The sequence below is a fragment of the Chenopodium album genome, chromosome 1 (genome assembly GCF_948465745.1).
Source record: "Chenopodium album chromosome 1, dcCheAlbu1.1, whole genome shotgun sequence".
NCBI lineage: Eukaryota > Viridiplantae > Streptophyta > Magnoliopsida > Caryophyllales > Amaranthaceae > Chenopodium > Chenopodium album.
Window position 1 is genome coordinate 26,653,075 of NC_137834.1, and position 19,389 is coordinate 26,672,463.

The 19,389-nt window shown below is 39.5% G+C and overlaps 1 non-coding gene across 1 annotated transcript; it reads right to left on the bottom strand.

Moving 5' to 3' along the window:
• Nucleotides 1–6,418: 6,418 nt before the first annotated feature.
• Nucleotides 6,419–6,525, bottom strand: LOC145564392 (small nucleolar RNA R71). Its single transcript, XR_014094819.1, has one exon. It is a non-coding gene; the product is annotated as a small nucleolar RNA R71 (small nucleolar RNA).
• Nucleotides 6,526–19,389: the final 12,864 nt, after the last annotated feature.

Here is a 19,389-nt window from a genome sequence, read left to right on the forward strand (position 1 = left end):
ATCCAAGGCATGAGAGAGAGGTGCATTATCGATACTTGGCTTCTTACTGGCAGGGGGCAATGGTAGCTTGTTGTTATCGATTAAGTCTTGGATATCTTCCTTAAGCTTCCAAGAGTTTTCGGTGAGATGGCCCCTACCTTGATGATACTTGCAATGTGCATTGGGGTTCCAATTAGCCGACCTCTTTTCGACTGGTGGGTCCCCAAATAATCCAATAGGAGTTATAAGACCTTTTGCATTTAATCGATCGAATGCGGTGTCATAACTCATGCCAATAGGAGTAAAGTTCCTCCTAAATGGTTTCTTTTGTCCTTGGTTATTCATAGCAAGGACTTCACCTAGTTTAAAAGTGCTAACGTTGTTTGAGTGGGTGGTTTTGGAAGAAGAAGGATTGTCGTTCTTCTTTCCTTTCCAGCCACTATTGGAGTTATTGTTAGCTGCTTTTAACTTAGCCAAGTAGTCTTCAATATTGATCCCAATGTCGTAGACAGCCTTGAAGGTATGGAGATTGTTTTGATATTTGAGATGCTCGGAATATTTTTCTTGAAGATTTTTGATGAACAACCTTACAGATTCTTTTTCACTTGGCACCTCGATCATCTTAGCTGAGGTTTCTCTCCATTTATTAAAGAAAGAGGTGAAGCCTTCGTTCTCTTTCTTCTTGAGGATTTCAAGCTCCCTATGGTCAGTCTCAACTTGAATGTTGCATTTGTACCTATCAACGAAAGATTTTGCTATGGATTCCTAGCTGGAGGTCTTTTCTTTTTCGAGAGAAAAGAACCATTGTTGGCAAACGGTCTCGAGAGATAGTGAGAACAGAGAGGGGAACACCTTCTTATCGATACCCTTAATACTCATTATTTTTTCGAAGGCTCTTAAATGAAAATAAGGGTTATCAATTGCTTTGAATTTCGGGATGTCGTTGGCATTGAACTTCTGCGGAAGAAGATCTTTGTCCACCGAGACCGCTTATGAAGTAAGCCCTTTAAACTTGTAGTCGCTAGATAGCTTGCTTAGACTCTCTTGCATGAGGTCCATCTTTTGTTGTTTCACGGGATCATCGATCTTAAGTGTGAGGAGCTTCAGTGCCTCAATCACGGTAACCAGTTGGTTCCTAAGCTCATTGACTTCTTCTTGTGTTGTCATTATTGTCCTAGCTTTCCTCTTACGAGCTATGGGTTTGTCGAAAAGTTGGACTTATACGAAAAGGTTGTCTTTGATTAACCGTCCTTCCTTTCTTGACCACGCGCTATAATTTAAACCAATTTGCGTTTTAATTACTTGACTCGATTTGACTTCACTTTACGGTTTTTAAAACAGGAAAAAATTAAAAAATTGGTGCATATTTTGTAGGCAAAAATAATGTGTATGTTTTTAGGGAACTAAGTATAGTTTTTAAATTGGAGGATTAATATCCAACTTACCCCCCTAAAAAAATGACGGAAAAAACGCGCATACAAGACTCTCTTAGACATGGTCAAAGTGTGTGTATTGGTGTGTGCGTTGAGTGTAAGTGACATATTTGGACTTTTGTGTAAGACCATGGGACTTAGTGCCTAAACTCAATTAATGACTCAACCAAGTACTATTCACAGCGATAATTAACCAAATTAATTAGCAAACTGGTTAATTAGACACAAAGTGATGACTCGATCAATAATCCGAACTGTCGTCAAAACGACAGGACTAGTGCCTCTCTTTGCAGTGTAGCGCCAGACGACAGAGTTGTCGCCAGGCGCCACACTCCACAGAGTGAGGCTACAGTTCAGACTTTGGCGCCAATGCTAGAGCTTCAATCTGAGACTGTTTTTGGTGTTATTAATCAACAGGGGCATGCCTAAAGTCGTACTAGGTCAATTCTGATTAAAATATTAAACTTTATTTATTCTAATTAATTAATTAATTAATTAATTAGGCAAAGTTCTTTAAGTCATTAATTTATTTAATCTCCACACAAGTCAAACAAACGGTTAAGAAAACATAGTATATGCACAACAAATAATGCACAATTAGTCAAGTAGGCACAATATGATGCAATGAGTTTGCAACCTAACCATGGCTCTAGTTCTCTAAAGTTCGGGATATGGTTTAGTCAATAGAGGGTCCATGGTTAATTGTCCGGATGCACCACGCGGAAGCCTAACCGTGAAGGGTTGGCGCGAGTGTATGGGACACCACGAGTTTAGAAAAACTCGCTTCCATGGTTTGGTGAATTCAACATTCTCGGATGTACCCTTTTTTGCTCAAAGCGTTCAATCAGGTAGATGGAGCATGAATTCCCAGAGGGTTATGTCCATATGTAGAATACATATGGGTTTCAGAAAAGTGATAAAAACTCAATCAGGAAGTAGGATCGAGCAAACAATACGAAAAATTGGTCGAAATTAGAACGCATATTTCTGGCTCGGTATTGGAAGAATTTGGCGCCAGCAAACAGAGATTGGCGCCAAGTTTTAGCTGTAGCGCCTGGCGACAGAACTGTCGTCTGACGCTACAGTTAATATTCTGGCGCTAATGCTCTGGTCTCTGACGCTAATTCCTACATGCCTCAACAGCTTTCTGTGCTTGATAAAATTTTCCCGTTTCACGCAGTGTTATTTCGGTCCTAGTTGTGAAAGATATTTCTCAAATTTCCTACGTGTAAAATCCTATGTTTTAACTCATTACGGATGGTCTTTCCAATGAGATCTTTTTTATGCATATGACAATAATGTTAATCAAAATTACGCACATGAAATACTTAGAACGTTTCGAGTCTCATCCACTCATTCTAAATTATTGCCGAAACAAATTCAGGAATTAAAATAGAAATCATCCCCAGCGGAGTCGCCAAAAACTGTAGGGAATATTTCTAGCGTTAATCCCCTAGCTTGAACCCCACTGTGATCATACACTAAAGTACGGTGGCGTCCAAAAGGAAAGAAGATAGAGCAAAAGAGTCGCCAACAAGTTTTAGGAACTTGTAAACCGTTCACATGGTGAAGGTTACACCCCTTAACGATCCAAGAGATCTTCAACTCCATAAGGTCTTGAACCAAATAGGGTTCGGGGATGAAGGTACAAATCCAACCTAAAAGAGATTGAACCTGCCCTAATAATAGGCCTCTACTTTATTCTGATCGTATTCATGTGCGCTTTTTGACTAACATGTGATAAATAGGATTACCCTAAACCTGTTTATCTATGTTGGTTGAATATTAATGCACAAATAAATCTATTATTGGAGATCACTTGAATTATAATCAAATTAACCCTAAACAAGATTATTAATTATCTTATTAAGCGTTATTACAAGTACCAATTCCCTTTAAACATGCATAAAAGGTGTTATCAAGCAATAAATAATATCAAGCAACATAATAAATCATCATAATTGTACCAATAATTATAAAAATCATAAAATTATAATCTTAACAATCATAATTAAAAAAATAATCATAATAATGTTAAAGCATAATAATAATAATAGAAAGGTCCTAGGCATGATACTAACAAGATTAATAACAAACCCTAGCATGTCACTAAGCAATAAAAATCAAAGCTTTAACCCTAACATGATACTGACAATAATAAATATTAGGAAAGAAAATAGAAGGCATCATAACAATCATACTTGATATTAAATTTACCCTAGACATGATACTAGGAATCATAATAACAACCTAAACATGATTTCTACATCATAAAAACCATTAAAATACTTACATTGATGTTTCGTACCTCTTTCTAATAACAAAATACACACGTTAGTAACTTCAAGAAAAATAATAAACAAACAATTAAATTAAATAATTGAAATAGAGATTTGGGACCAAACCCTCAGAAATTAAACCTTTCACGTGTAGGGCGAAGGCAACTTCGAATATGGCTAGGTGTATCTAGTGCTAATTAATGCGGAATTTTGTATTTCAGAGAAGGCTAGTTTAGAAAAGAGAGAGAGAGAAAGAGTAATCAAGAAAATCTTGATGAGTGTTGGTAGATTGTAGATGATTGTAGATTTCTGGGTGATTGTGGATGATCGTAGACTATAGATGATTGTGGATGATTCAAAACGGAGTTTTTACGACGTTATTTATGAAGAAAATCAGCCAAAAAGATAAAATATTAAAAACAGAGTTCTGACGCGTAAAACAGGAATTAGCGCCAAACGCTGACCTTGGCGCCAGACGCCAAGGCTAGCGCCAGGCGCCAAGCGTAGCGTCAGGCGCTACAGCTGGCGTTTGGCGCTGACTTAGAAATTCACACGTTTTCTTAAAATCAGATAGAAATTGCCGTACAGGAGGATAAAATTGTATTTTTCCTCAAAAATATTCTTTGATTCTAATTAAAACTCTAAAAAGTCAACAAAAGTCAATTTATCAATGCTAATTGAATTGGGAAGGAAAAGAACCTTCTAGAAGTATCTAGAAGACTAAAACCATTCCTAATTGCATTAGGAATGATAAATCCATATTAGGCCCTCCTCTAGATCATTGGGCCGCATATGAGGCTCAAACCGGGCCCAGTTCAGTAATTTGGCCATAACTTCCTCAATATTCATCGGAATTGGGCTTATAATATATCGTTGGAAAGCTCTTGTCAAGCCTTATCCAACTACACTACTATTGGACCCATATAATGGACCAAAAAAAATGGATTGACTGTTTTCTTAAAATAAGTTTTCAAAAACAGAGAGAAGAGAAAAGAAATTAAAACTATCCGCATCACTAAACTTTCCACACTTTCACTTCATTCGGTTATGATTCGACGTGAAAGGTACTCATCACTGGGTTTGGTTTTGGGGAGACACAAATGGGTGTCTACAATTACTAATTGGTGTTTTCTTGTGTTTTGGTTGAGTTTTGTAGGAAATTGCACTTTTGGAACATTTTCCCGTTATATTATGGAGCAACTACAAGCATTGGAGGAGCACGACCAGTGTCTATAGCCCTGGGCCGGTTAGAGCCATCGAACCGGTGATTAAGGGCTCGGTATATGTGATACCGAGGCATTTGGACCAAGTATTCAAGACCCAAAGACGAAATCCAGATTGTCCCGAAGAATTGGAGCCCAATCGTAGTCCAAATAGTGGCCCAAGAGAGTCGCCCGGCCAAAGAAGCTGGCGCCCGAAGGCGCGTCCGGCCGGGCGAGGGAAGCAAGGCTGGCGCTCGAACTCGCGCCCAGCCGGGCGCGAGATTCATACTTGAAGGGAAAAAGGCGGGCCTGATCGGGTGGCCCTTTGCCCGATCGGGCGCGTGTTTTTTTAGGGGATCTGATTAGTTTTCAATTTGGATTTGTTTTAGGGAGGTTTAAGTACGATTTTTTGTACGTAATTTTATTTACTTTTTTTTTTACTCTTTCTTAATTATTTTCTTAGATTTTCTCTCTCTACTTAGCTTTTAGATTAGTTTTCTCTCTCATATACTTTGTTCTTAACTCTATTCTTAATTCCATATGTCTTTGGTAACAATTTCTCTTCTCTTAATCTTAGTTGTTTATTTTATTCCTTTGATCATGTCTTGTTTTATTGCCTTGATTAGTTTAGATTTAATTATGTGTGAGTAGTTTTATTTCTAGGGTTTGTGGGGATCCATAAATAATATGAAGGGGTAATTTATTGTTGTAGATTATCAATGCTAGATTAATTTCCTATTGATTGATTTAATGCTCTGTGACTAGATTTGCGCAGATCTTTTATGCATGAATTTGACAATATTGATTCGAGATTCGACATATGAGAATTCATGTTTAGGTCTAGTTTCAATAGGCAGGTTAATTTATAAATGGTTAAGTCGAGATTCGAGAGATGAGATTTAATACCGGTAAATTAATTGTGTGATTGTAATACGTAACGAAAGCGCTTTAAGATCTAATTAATGTATGCATTGATGATTGATTATTATGTTAAACATCCCATTCGATCCTGAGATCGAACGATCCTTCTATAGACAGAAGAACCTTTACAAGCAAATCCTGGCGGATTCTGGTGATAATAATAATCACCGAGATCCTCCAACTGGTTCTAGCGATTCAAAGGTATCATCAGATCCAGAATCAGAGATGACGGATCCAAAGAAGCTTAGTGATTACTCACAACCAAAGCTTACCGACTTTCCACACCTTACTCCCACTCCGGCTCTTGATGGGGTACAGTTTGATATTAAACTCCAATTTATAACGATGATAGAAAGGAAGCAATTTAGTGGAGCTAAGGGCGAAGACCCAAATCTTCATATTGCGGACTATTGTCAGTACTGTAATACCATCAGGCAAGCTGGGGTCACACAAGACCAAATCAGGGAGATCCTCTTTCCTTTCTCTTTAACTTAAAAAGCCAAATAATGGTTTAATGGATTAAATAGAACTGCACTTGGTATAACTGACAAACTCTTGTTTTGAATTTTTATAACAAGTTTTATCCTGCAGAAAGAGAACAGCCGTACTACGGAGTGCAATTCAGAACTTTTCCCAAGAAGCTGATGAAACCTTATATGAGGCTTGGGAGAGGTTCAAGGACCTCCAAAGAGAATGCCCCCACCATAATTTAGCACAATGGCAGTTAATCCAAGCCTTTTATAATGGCGTTGGAAATTCATCTAAAATAATCTTAGATTATGCAGCTAGCAGGAGGTTTATGAATCTTAATGTTGATGATGCAGGTCAGGTTATTAAAGATATGGCGATACATAATTCCCAATATGGGAATCCTAGAGGCTTTGCTAACAAGGGAAAGCATAGTGTTGACTCTGTATCCTTTTTGCAAGATTAATTAACCTCTATCTGCCAGAAATTAGATAATCTTAGCACTGCTAATGTAGCTAATGTTTCTGCAATTAATAATAATGCTAATGAGGCTTTTTGTGAAAATTGTGGAATTTTAGGTCATTGGGAACAAGATTGCAGGAGTTCCGTGGAACAAGTTAATGCCTTTCAAGCTTATAGGCAGAATAACCCATACTCCAACACCTATAATCCTGGGTACCGGAATCATCCGTACCTTTCCTACCGGAGTACTAATGTTCAAAATCCACCACCACAAGAACCAGAGGCGCCACAACAACAACAACAGAAATATTACCATCCCAATGCTGGCCAGAAGAACCAACCACAACAACCCTCCTCATCTTACGACCCTGCCTTGGTCGAAATTAGAGCGATGCTGGTTAATATGCAGAAGCACATGGAGAGTAGAGATGCACAAATTGATTCAATTCTAGCGCACAATAAAATTGTAGATAATCAAATTGCGCAACTTTCCGCCACTCTACAAGCCCGCCAACAGGAAGCTCTGCCAACACAGCCGACCAGGCCAACGGATCAAGCCTATGCAATTACTCTAAGGAGTGGTTAAAACTATGAAGGGCCCCCTATACCCAGAGATGATGTACCTGTTTTAATAAATAATGCTAAACTTGATTCCGTTAAACCTGACAATGTAGCTAATAGCCTCGCAGGGCTAAAGCACAGTACTAATATATCTAATTCTACATTGCAGGGTACGACTCCAGAGAAGGTGGCCACTCCAGATAAGAGCAATAATGCTCCAAAGCCAGTTATCAAACTTCCATTCCCCAATCGCCACCTCAAAACAAATTTGGATAAGCAGTTTGGTAAGTTTTTGGAGATGGTAAAAGATTTGAAGGTAACAGTTCCCTTCACTGAATTAATCACACAAATTCCTGCATATGCTAAATTTATGAAGGAAATATTGAAAAGAAAAAGGTCTATTAATGAGGTAGAAACAGTAGCTTTTACTGCAGACTGTAGTGTCGTACTTCAAAATAAATCTCCACCTAAATTAAAAGATCAGGGTAGTTTTTCTATCCCTTGTCATATTGGCAAGCTAATGATTGATAATTCATTGTGTGATTTGGGTGCTAGCGTTAGTGTTATGCCATTATCTGTATGTTCTAAGTTGAATATGGGTAAATTAAAAACTACTAATATTACTCTACAAATGGTCGACCATTCTTTCAAATACCCCTTAGAAGTTTTAGAGGATGTTCCTGTTAGAGTAGGTAAATTTTATATACCTGTTGATTTTATTGTTCTTGATATGGTCGAGGATATGCAAACCCCAATCATTTTGGGCAGACCATTCCTTAACACTGCAGGAGCAATTATAGATGTGAGAAGTGGCAAATTAACACTATCAGTAAGGGACGATAAAATTATTTTTAATCTTAATAATACCCCTAAAAGCCCCATGACAGAGGAGAAGTGCTTTAGTGTTAATGTGGTTCAAAATTATTCTAACAAGCCCTAAGCTCTTGTAAAAGACCTCTTGGAGGCGGTATCTTGTGTTGCATCCTTTTCAGATGAGATAGACAAATGGAAGAAGGAAGTTGATGCAATAAAAAGAGCCCTCTACACTGTCGGTCTTGGTTTTGAGGACTAAAAGGTGGAATCAATTAAGCAAGTTGTGGAAATTGAGCCTACGGTGAGTGTTCTGCCAGATCGAGTTGCAAGTGCCAAATGCAATGAAAATTTGAAGCAACCCTCGATCAATGAGGAATCGTTAGTGCGTAGCATTGAAGAGCCCCCAATCTAAGTCAAGGAGGATCCACCAGATAAAGTGAATTGGCGTCCCACAGGGTATTTCAGGAAGCCGCGTCGCAGCCTAAACAACGCTCGACCGGGTGAGAAACCACCCGACCAAGCGTTAGACCAAGGGTCCTAGTTCTTGTACTTAGTAAGAAGGTCGTGCGGGAGTTAGATAAACCAGCGCTTTGCGGGAGGCAACCCGTATTTTAATGCTTTTTAGACTAGTATTTCTTTCTTTTTCTTATGAGGGGATAGAAGAGGGAATTTAATGAGTTTTATGAGTTTTTATACAGGTTTGAAGGAAAAGAGTGAGCCGAAAATTGAAGAAAAGAAGAAAATAGAATAATCGTCCAATTAGCCTCGGCCCGATCGGGCGAGTGCCGCCCGACCGGGCGCAAGAGCAAGGGTTGAAAAAGTTTAATTTTCGCCCGACCGGGTGAATGCCGCTTGACCGGGCGCGAGATTTGACGTATACAGACATATTTTTTTCGCCCGACCGGGCGCGAGAGATAAATAATTTTTGGGCGTAAGATTGCCCGACCGGGCGCGAGAGTAAAAGAAAATCGGACATTTAGATCGCCCGATCGGGCGAGTTCTGCCCGACCGGGCGCGAGAGCATAGCAGAACCAAAATTCAGATCGCCCGATCGGGCGAGCACCTGCCGAACCGGGCGCGACTGCCCCGCGTTCTTTTTCCTCTTCTTTCTTTCTTCTTTTCTCATTCTAATTCTCTTTCCTCCATAACTTTCTCTCTCTAAAACCTTAAAACCTCTACCTTCTCTCTAAGTTTTCTTCTCCATTTCTCACCCAAATCCAAATATTTTTACATATTATTAATCCTCTCTTCATCCTCTACAATTCCATTTATAAATTTTCGAATTCCATTCAAATAAATTTTCATACCCATTTTTACCATGGCTTCAAAGAGGGCTCGATCTATTTTCGGTAGGAGTTCTAGCTCGAGGGAGGAGTACGACCCAGATTTACAACTCCCCTATTGGCCAACGATCCGTATTGCTAGCCAGTAGCAAAAGGAGCGGCTAGAACACCTAGCCGGGCGTGAGGTAATTCCTTCACGGTGGTTACACTGCCCTTCTTTAGAAACTTATGGTTTGTATGATTTTATTAAACGATTTTTGAATGACATAGGAATGAGAAAATTCGTTGATATGCATTATCCTACATACCGTGAATTAACTTGTGAATTCTTGTCTTCTTTGAAAGTTGTAAATAGTAGAAATAGGCTGAATTTATATTTTAGGTTGAACAATAGAAATATTAGTTTAACATATGTGGAATTTTGTAAATTGTTTGAATTAAATTATGAATTACCATACCAATGGCATACTGAATATAAAATGGGTGACATTTATTATGCTCTTACTGGTTTGCCTACCCCCGACCCCCAACATGCTAGTACCAAACCTATTCATCACCCTATACCAAAAATCTGGCAAAGATTTGCGGGTTTGTGTTTTCTAGGTAGGAACGCGCCCCATAACGCCCAAACCAACGAACTAGCTGTTATAGGACACTATGTGTACGGGTTTGGAAAACTGAACATGGGTAGCTACATCATCCACCATCCGAGCAGACATGCCACAGCTAGTACCCAGTCTCGCACCCCCATTCATATAGGAGGCCTTATCACTATAATAGCAGTGAAAAGGCCAGTTTTGTTGAGAGTGGACCCCACCAACTGACTAACTGTGGACCGGATACCTATATGACTGCTAGGTATTTTGAGGAGTTGGGGTAGGTACGACTGGATAGTGAGCAGACACCCCACTAGTGTATTAGGACAGGGTCCGAGCAGCCTTTGCCCATCTTTTCCCTACCTAGTCCTGACTTGACCGCTTTTCCCCCCGAGCAAGCATCCTACACTTATGACCTTTTAGTTGCCAACGCTAGGGGGCAAGCACCACTAGTACCACCACCAGTTCCACCACCCCAGCCTCAGCCCAAGGTAGCGTTTTCTTCACCTCGCATGTCTCCCTCCATCCCCCATGTTGACTCTGACCCAGTTTGGGACCTTCAGAGTATAGGTCAGACTTTGGGCCGTATCGAGCACTCTCACACTGACCTTAGGAGGATGGTAGGCTCCATAGACTAGAGGTTAGGGTACCTGGAGAGGAACCAGGGTAGAGCTCTTTACCCTATGTACGATGATTATGCTCGTCGGGGCAACATTCTCGACGATGCTATTTAGCCTGACTGGTTTCAGCCTCCACCCCAGGGATACGATAGGGATCCCAGTGCCCATGACATTTATACTAACTATTCTGCTTTCCATGGATATGGCCAGGACATTCCTTTCGGGGGACCGGCAGGGGGGGGGGAGTTTTCATCCTACTAATTTGGTGGTAGCTCTTCTGGTGCAGGTGGTGCAGGTGGCAGTGGAGGAGCAGGGTTCAGCTCCATGGATGAGGATGATCAGGACTAGCTATGCTGGGCTAGTTCCCGAGCCAATGAGGACATTGTCTAATTCTAGCTTGGGGGAGATTTTGGATTTGGTATCTTTCTTTTTCTCTTTTCTTTTGTTTTGGTGTGTTTTCTTAGGTTAGATTTTTTTCTTTCTAGGTTAGTTTTATTGCTTTCTTTTATATGAAAAAATATAAAAAAATTAAAAAATTAAAAAATCCAAAAATCCAAAAATACGTTGCAATGAATTATAAATCATGCTTCCCTGTGCCCCTTACTTGAGAAAATTTGTTTTGATTCTTGGTATATGATGATAAATATTATGGACTAGTTGATCATGGTTTAATATTTGATTGCCTTGAAACCTTAACATGAGTCAATTTTGCCAACTATTTGTGAATATAGTGCTTGACTAGTTGATTTGGTTAGTGTAGACACCTAAAAATGTCTCCCCAAAACCAAACCCGATGATAAATAACCTTTCACCGCCACTACTGGTCGGGTTTAGTATTTAATCCCGAGAGTGCTTAAACAATCGTATTTTATTAAATTCATATTCTTGAATGGTCCATGGATTAGTCTTGATGTTTGGTAAAAGCATATTATTAACTTATTTTGGCCCAAACCTTTTTTTATTTTATTGTTTTATTATTTATTTTTGGGCCAAACCTTTTATTTATTTTTTATTTAATTATTTTCTTATTTTAGCCCGAATAATAAAAGTCAGAAAAAATCCCGAAATTATCAATTAGCACTTAAAAAGCCGAAAGAAATTAGGGTTAAAAATGAATTTAGACGGAAAAATGGACTGGAAGTTCCCGCGTCACGGCACACAGCCACCGTGTCACGGGAACTCTTCCCGTCTGACAGTGGGACTTCCCGTGACACGGGAGGTCTGCCGTGACACGGGACATTCCGTGTCCTTTCCGCGTAAACCCTTAACGCGTTTTTCATTCCGTTTTCTGAAAATTTCCCGCGTCACTTCAAAACTGTACCGTGTCACGGGAAAGTGTACCGTCTGACGGTACAGTCTGACCGTGTCACGATACAGTCAGACCGTGTCACGGGATACTTTTTTAGGGTTTTTATCATTTTAGGGTTCTGTGTGCTCCCTCAGCACATTTTCCCTATGAATACCCCCTCATTTCTGATGTACGGGGCAACCAGAATTTTATTATTTTTATTTTCTCTCTTCTATGCTATTAACCTAAACATTAGCCTACCCTTTTCACTTCAAAATTCCGTCTTCAAGCACTCAAAGGAGTCCATATTTCACTCGAGGTTCTGTCCTTAAGCCAAGGCGTGAAAGGTAGAATCGTTTGAGGGTTTGACCCCAAAATCAACCTTATTTTATTTAATTTAATTTAGTTATTGTTTTATTATTTACTTGAAGTTACTAACTCGTTTATTATTTTGTAGTTGCAAGCAAACAGATTCAAAGTAAGGATCATGCTCTTTTTATTATTATTATTTTTCTAACGATTCTTATGTTGTTGGAATTGTGATTAAATTGGTTTTAAATATTAATGTTGATTTTATTTTATTGATCACCATATTGCATATTTAAAGGGAATATGTAATTGGAAATCACGCCTAATAAGATAATTTGGACAACCGGTTTAGGATCCTTTTAATCTTATTATTAATTGAAGTGATCACTAAATTTTTAGAATTATGTGTGCATTAATATTAAACCAATTTAGTTAAATAATAGTTTGGAGCGAATTGAATTATTTTTTGTATGCCTTTGAGATCACAGGAATGCTTTTCAATATAAGAATCGAGTAGAGGCCAATACGGGCGAATGTGACTCCATGACTCACTTCGTACCATCATCCCCGATTCTCCTTTCGTGGTTCCGAACCATATGGAGTTAGTAATCTCATGGATTATGAATGGGGTGTAACCTTCACGGGTCAATCGTTGTTGCCTATCGTTGTCCCTTATCGTGGTTGCCTTTTTATGATCCGTGAACGGTTTACAAGTTCCTTAAAAACTTTTTGGCGGCTCCCTACTTTATTTGTCCCTAATCGTAATGTCAATTCCCACTTCCTATGAGTGCCAAGCATATTCACACATGCTTTTTACGTAGGCGCACTTCGTGCGACGCCTACAATTTGGCGACTCCAATGGGGAGGATTCTTAATTATTTATCGATTTGGGTGATCGGTATTTAATTAAGATGAGTGGATGAGACTTGAAAGATTCTTGAAAAAATATTCCTGTGATTAATTTGGCATTTTTGCATCTACATAGACGTTTTAACGTCGCATTCAGGTCTGTCCCGTAGGAAAAATTGGATAACTTGGTTGCGCGTAAAAGCAAACAGGGTACCAGTCAGATTTTCTGACTGCCGTGTCACGGTACAGTGCACTGTCTGACGGTGCACTGTACCGTGACACGGGAATTTCTGCCGTGTCACGGCAGTCCTAAAATCAGTCCGGTGGCCTATTTTCTTTTCTCACAGTCGACTTCCTTCGATTTTTCTGAAAAAACTTATATGTTCTACATGCGTCTTAGCCCCGGGGGATTTAAGCTCTATCGACCCAAAAAATGCTCATGGCAATAAGGGTTCATCCGAGTTATTAAATCCACCCAAACCATGGAGTCGAGTTCGATTTCATCACGAACTCGCGGAGCCGCCCGTTGGCATACACCCTCAAGGGAGGCTTCCTTGCTAACGCGTCCAAACTCTTAACCATGGTACCCCTTTGACACCCAAAGCTTGACCAATAGTTGAACATAGATCTCGACCCTAGGTTGCGAACTTTTTTTACATCATCGTGCCTAAATGCTATGTGGTTGTTTGGTGCTAACCCTCATGTGTTTGCTCTTTTTGTTTAACCCATGACCGAGGGTTTTTATTCTCACATAGTAATTAGTACGAACTTAAAATCGATTAAAATCTGAAAAAATCACAAAATTGACCTGGAACTGCGCACCGTGTCACGGCATGTTCTGCCATGTCACGGTGAACAGTGCCGTGACACGGGAGAGTCTACCGTTTGACGGTAGACTGCACCGTGTCACGACAGTCTGCACCGTGACACGGTGCCCAAAAAAGTGTCCTGTCAATCTTTTTCTCGATTTTTGTGCGAATGCTGTGTCCAGTTTTGAGTCGTGTCTAGCTATACAGTCAAAACACGCGTCCATAACCTCACTTAATCACTCACATGTCATGTTCACACGCTTTTTTGCTTTAAGTCGTGCACCACTTTTTTGACCGTATTTTAGGGAAGTCTTGTTTTTGTGTCGTTTTTTTTTCGGAGCAAGTCGGATGGTATCCTCCCTTTAAAAATAAACAATTAGAATTTCAAAATTATAGTTAAAAAAAAAAAGGAATTGCCGCGACACGGGATACCCTACCGTGTCACGGTACTGTTCACCGTGACACGGTGGGCCTGAACGAAGAAAAAAGGAAAGAGAGACTCCCGTGACACGGGAATTTATCCCGTCTGACGAGAGAAATGTCCCGTGCCACGTCACCCCCTGTCAAAAAAAAAAAAAAAAAAAAAAACATGTCAAATATTCCCGTGACACGGGATGTTATCCCGTCTGACGGGAGAAGTTCCCGTGTCACGGCAAAAAAAAAAAAAAAAAAAAAAAAAAAACATGTGAAATATTCCCGTGACATGGGATTTTTTCCCGTCTGACGGGAGAAGTTCCCGTGACACGGCAACCCAAAAAAAAAAAAAAAAAAAAAAAAACGCCAGTCAAGTCTTCCGTGTTAATTTGATCCTCACGTCAGTCATTTTGGTTATTGTTCACATGTCTAGCCATACGATCATACCACGAGTCTTATAACATCACTTAGTCACTCACGAGTCAAGTATAGTCCACACACTTTCTTTATGTTCCGACTCGAGTCGTGCACCAGGTCGTTTATGATCGTATATTAGGTTCATGCACCCTTTTTTCGTCATAATAAAAAATGAGTGGAGTTTTCTCACCTGTTTTCAAATGTCTATTTTTTTTTCCTTCCTTTCCTATCTTGAGCAATGAGTCAAACAATTAAGTGAATTATTTTATTTCACAGTACTTGTTCAAGGAACAGAGATAGATCAATACGGTTCGAGCCATTACCGCAACAATCTCTCAGATCTAATAGGCGTTCAAAGAGAACTTTGTCATCTCCGTTACTCATCACCTTTCAATGGCCACTAAAGAAGACATTGAGAACATCAACAAATCCATTGAGGCACTGTCTTCCATGATGCAAACCCTTACCACTAGGGTCACTACCATGGAACAAAACAAGGTCACTGTTTCCACCCTTGACAAACTGAAGGAACGAATGAGTAAGATTTCTGAGGATTTCACTTATGTGGAACGGCCTCCCACTCCTTTGAATGTAAAGGACAGACTCCCTGAAAAGTTCTCCACTGCTGATATTCCAAAGTTCAAAACTACTGACAATCCAATATTCCATTTAAAGGCGTTCTCTGCAACCATGGCTCTTAAGAGATTGGACGTAACACTCTTCCCTACGGTGTTCCCTCTCTCCTTAGAACATGCTTGCCAACAATGGTTCTATTCCCTAGATGCCAAGCGTACTGCGACTTGGCAAGATGTCACCGAAAGTTTCATGAATCGTTACAAGTGTAACATTCAAACTAAAACTTCTGAACGTGAACTCTCCATTCTCAAACAGAAAGAGAATGAAGGCTTCACCGCTTACCTGAACAGGTGGAGGGAAACAGCTTCACTCTTGGTAGATCCCCCCAAAGAAAGAGAGATGGTTCGCCTCTTTATTCAAAATCTGACTCATAAATATAGGGAACATCTCAAATTTCTTCCACTGAACACTTTCGAAGCTGTATACGACATCGGCATCAATATCGAGGATGAGCTAATAAAGACTGCTAGTAGTAACAATAATAACACTTGGAAAAACAAGAAGAACGACCATCCTTCTTCTTCGTCTTCTAAGTACGAAAATACTACCAACAATATAAGCCAAGTTGATCTCAATGAAGTGTTAGCTCTTGATACTCCATTGCCCAAGAAGAAAAGAACTTACACTCCTTTAGGAATGACTTATGATGCGGCCTTTGATTGCCTTTACAGTTAAGGCCTGATCACACCTATTGGGCCATTTCCAGAGTCAAAACCTGAAGAAAGGAGCGCCAAATGCAATCCCAATGCCCATTGCAAGTACCATCAAGGAAGGGGCCACACTACGGAGCAATGTTGGAATTTGAAGGACGTCATTCAAGACTTAATGGATGCAAATAAACTTCCTGTCCCTCCAGGCGGCAAGAAGTAATGAATATAAGGCACACAGATCCTTCGTGCAAGATTTCATGCTTTTTTTTTATTCTTTTGTTTCAACCCTCTTTCCCAATAAGTCTATCATAGGTTCCCGTTATCCATGTGTACTGTCTATGTGTCATATTTCTTACCTTTTCCATCAATGAGCATTCCTTTCCTTTGCAATCAATCATCGAATTCATTTGCAAAATAAAAAATAAAAGAAAAAATCAATTACCGAACTAAACCCAAGGTACACCAATGAATTGAGGCACCTTTGCAACCATGTCATTCCCTGTTAACCGTTCAATCACATTCCATTTCTTCATCAACCATTTTGAGCCTCGTCTAACGTTTGGCCTTCATTTCTTCAACCCACATTCACTTAACCCTGGGATTGGAAGATGTGTAATTGTATAACATTCAAAAAGCAAGTAAAAAAAAAAAAAAAAAAAAAAAAAAAAGCAGCAAAGTAACAATAAAACAATGTCTAAAGGCAAGTGTTCCAATGTCTTTGATATGAACACGTCTCAAATTGCGTCTCTCATTGAGTGCTCGGTACCGTGCCTGAGAAACATGAATGCTAAGTGGGTGATGGACCGCATGATCTGAGATTGCCTACATTGATTCAAAATGAAAAAAAAAAATTCAAAAAAAAAATGTGTTGAAAATAAACTTGCAAAATTCAAAATTTTCAAATTCACAATTACACATCTTGGGGGCTTCTCTCGGGTCTTGAGCCTTTTACCCCTTTCTTCCTTAAACCATCAACTTAACCACATTAGAACCCTTGAAAGACCTCTTTGAGATGTACATACACTTGTGCAAAGTTCGGTTAGAGCTACGTTCGGCCTGATTCCTAACGGATACGTAGGCAACCTCACATCGAGGTGCGGCCACATTCATATTCATATCCATGCATGATCGAGTCAAAGAATATCCAATGCTTATCCCTACCCATTTAGAGCTAGACTTGGGGGCTCGAACCCAAATCACATTAGCTTACCAAGCCTGAAGAGTCATCATCTTTAACTCTTCTCACATCTCTTTCCATCGCTATAACCCTTGCAGCCAGCCTTAGTATCACATTCACACACTTCACTCACACATCCATATCAATCATCCTTCCCTTTAAGAGCCCTTTATCATGAAATCTTGTTTCAACACTGTGCATGTTTCATCATATTTAAAGACAACATTCAGTAGAAGAAACATTGCATACTTGCTTAGCTTCCTGACCTAAGAAATGTTCATTGTTTCGCATAATGTGCTAAGAAACATCTATATATCAATGATTTTTAATCATACAAAGCATATCGTGCTTAGCTCCTTGACCTAAGCAACGTTCATTATGAAATAATCGCTATACGTGCTTAGCTTCCAGACCTAAGTGACGTTCAAAATCGCTTCTTTACACCATATATGATGCTTAACTCCATGACTTAAGTTCATTCATCTATCGTGTCACATGATGTAATTGTCCTTAGCCTCCTGGCCTAAGAACATGCATCATGCATACATTATTTTCAGGACAAACAATTCAATCCATACGAATCATTTCATCTTGCTCAAGGAGGAAGTTAAAAACTTCTCTCCCTTTTCATTATTTTATTTTGGGGAAGTTCAAAAAAGTTTTTCCAAGTTTTCATCGAAGGAAGTTCGAAAATAAAAGTTCAGTTTTTACATCTTTCTTTTTCGGGAGAAAGTCGGTACCCTCCACTCATGACAAAAATTGACGGAAAATTTTTGCTTTTGCATCTTCGTTTGCTTGTGTCTGCACACACACACACTCACAAGTCATACACATGTCATGTCACATCAAGTCAAACTTGGTAAAGTTAGTGGTCAAGTCAATCACAGTATGTACGAGTCCATTGGCAAATTTATTTTTGCAGGTCTTATCTACAGCCCACGTCCGGGGACAAGCGGACCATCTGCAGCCCACGTCCGGGGACAAGTGGACCATCTACAGCCCACGTCCGGGGACAAGCGGACCACCATCATTTCATGACACAAGGTTCTCGATACACAGAGACTTGCAATCTCATCATCTTTTGACTTTCCTCAAGCATGGAAAGTATTATCCGGTGGATTTTTCTTCAAGTATAGAAAACCGCCAAATCGGTTTTCCTCAAGCATGGAAGGCATTATCGGTGGAATTCTTCAAGCATAGAATGACACTATATTCATCAGTCGGCTTTCCTCAGGCTTGGAAAGCGTTATCGGTGGATTTTTCTTCAAGTATAGAAAACCGCCAAGTCGGCTTTCCTCAGGCTTGGAAAGCGTTATCGGTGGATTTTTCTTCAAGTATAGAAAACCACCAAATTCCTTTGTTGGCTTTCCTCAAGCATGGAAGGCATTATTGGTGAAATTCTTCAAGCATAGAATGACACCAAATTCGTTCATCGACTTTCCTAAGGCATGGAAAGTATTATCCGGTAGCTTTCTTCAGGCTTAGAAAACTACCAAACTCTTCAGTCGGCTTTCCTCAAGCATGGAAAGCGTTTCAACAAATGTCACTCGGTAGATTCCTTCAAGCTTAGGAAGCTGCCAAATTCGTTTGTCACCGACACACTGATGCTAGATACGTATTATATCTCGTTACTCTTTTATCTGTGGAATTAACATTTTTCTGCAGGTATCGGCGTATACAGAGTGATTCAGGATCGCAGAACGTCTTAAATCATTCTCCATCCCTATCGGCTACTTTGACTATCGTTTTCGAAACTGACGTTTCTACAAACTCAGTCAAAGTGGGGGCTTCTGTAGACACCTAAAAATGTCTCCCCAAAACCAAACCCGATGATAAATAACCTTTCACCGCCACTACTGGTCGGGTTTAGTATTTAATCCCGAGAGTGCTTAAAAAATCTTATTTTATTAAATTCATATTCTTGAATGGTCCATGGATTAGTCTTGATGTTTGGTAAAAGCATAGTTTTAATTTCAGCCCAATTTTTTGGCCCAAACCTTTTTTTATTTTATTGTTTTATTATTTATTTTTGGCCCAAACCTTTTATTTATTTTTTATTTAATTATTTTCTTATTTTAGCCCGAATAATAAAAGTCAGAAAAAAGCCCGAAATTATCAATTGGCACTTAAAAAGCCTAAAGAAATTAGGGTTAAAAATGAATTTAGACGGAAAAAGGGACTGGAAGTTCTCGCGTCACGGCAGACAGCCACCGTGTCACGGGA